This window comes from Suricata suricatta, chromosome 8 (genome assembly GCF_006229205.1).
Source record: "Suricata suricatta isolate VVHF042 chromosome 8, meerkat_22Aug2017_6uvM2_HiC, whole genome shotgun sequence".
Lineage (NCBI taxonomy): Eukaryota > Metazoa > Chordata > Mammalia > Carnivora > Herpestidae > Suricata > Suricata suricatta.
Window position 1 is genome coordinate 85,088,808 of NC_043707.1, and position 1,225 is coordinate 85,090,032.

Genomic DNA, 1,225 nt, shown 5'->3' on the forward strand with positions numbered 1-1,225 from the left:
TGTTCTAGCTTTGAGAAGAATGTTGGTGCAATTTTGATGGGGATTGCATTGAATGTGTAGATTGCTTTGGGTAGTAATGACATTTTCACAATGTTTATTCTTCTGATCCATGAACAGGGAATGTTTTTCCATTTCTTGGTGTCTTCTTCAATCTCTTTCATAAGTTTTCTATAGTTTTCATCATATAGGTCTTTTACATTCTTGGTTAGGTTTAGTCCTAGGTATTTGATAGTTTTTCGTGCAATTGTGAATGGGATCAGTTTCTTGATTTCTCTTTTGGCTGCTTCATTTTTGGTGTATAGGAATGCAACTGATTTCTGTACATTGATTTTTGTATCTGCAACTTTACTGAATTCATTAATCAGTTCTAGAAGGCTTCTGGTGGAGTCAATTGGGTTTTCCATGTAGAGTATCATGTTATCTGCGAAAAGTGAAAGTTTGACTTCTTCTTTGGCAATTCTGATGCCTTTTATTTCCTTTTGTTGTCTGATTGCTGACGCTAGGACTTCCAGCACTATGTTAAACAGCAGTGGTGAGAGTGGACACCCCTGTCGTGTTCCTGATCTCAGGAGGAAAGCTCTCAGTTTTTCCCCATTGAGGATGATATTAGCTGTGGGCTTTCCATAAACTACTTTTATAATGTTTAGGTAAGTTTCTTCTATTCCAACTTTCTCAAGGTTTTTATTAAGAAAGGGTGCTGTATTTTTGTCAAATGCTTTTTCTGCATCTATCTATAGGATAATATGGTTTTTAATCCTTTCTTTTTTTAATGTGATGCATACACAAAAATCAACTCAAAATGGCTGAAGGACCTGAATGTGAGACAAGAAACCATCAAAACCCTCAAGGAGAAAGTAGGAAACAACCTCCTTGACCTCCACCACAGCAATTTTCTACTTGACACATCCCCAAAGGCAAGGGAAATTAAAGCAAAAATGAACTACTGGGACCTCATCAAGATAAAAAGCTTCTGCACTGCAAAGGAAACAATCAAGAAAACTAATAGGTAACTGACAGAATGGGAAAAGATAGTTGCAAATGACATATCAGATAAAGGGCTAGTATCCAAAATCTACAAGAAACTGACCAAACTTCACCCCCCCCCCAAAATAATCCAGTGAAGAAATGGGCAGAAGACATGAACAGACACTTCTCCAAAGAGGACATCCAGTTGGCCCACAGGCACATGAAACAATGCTCAACACTCATCAGGGAAACACAAATC

General features: G+C 37.6%; 1 protein-coding gene and 1 long non-coding RNA gene across 3 annotated transcripts in view; one reads left to right on the forward strand and one right to left on the reverse strand.

Annotated features, from left to right (window-relative positions):
* The window catches only part of PTGER3 (prostaglandin E receptor 3), a 172,196-nt gene that overhangs the window by 152,355 nt on the left and 18,616 nt on the right, over positions 1 to 1,225 (forward strand). The gene's annotated exons all lie outside the window — the stretch shown is intronic.
* The window catches only part of LOC115298675, a 42,367-nt gene that overhangs the window by 2,488 nt on the left and 38,654 nt on the right, over positions 1 to 1,225 (reverse strand). The window lies entirely within an intron of this gene.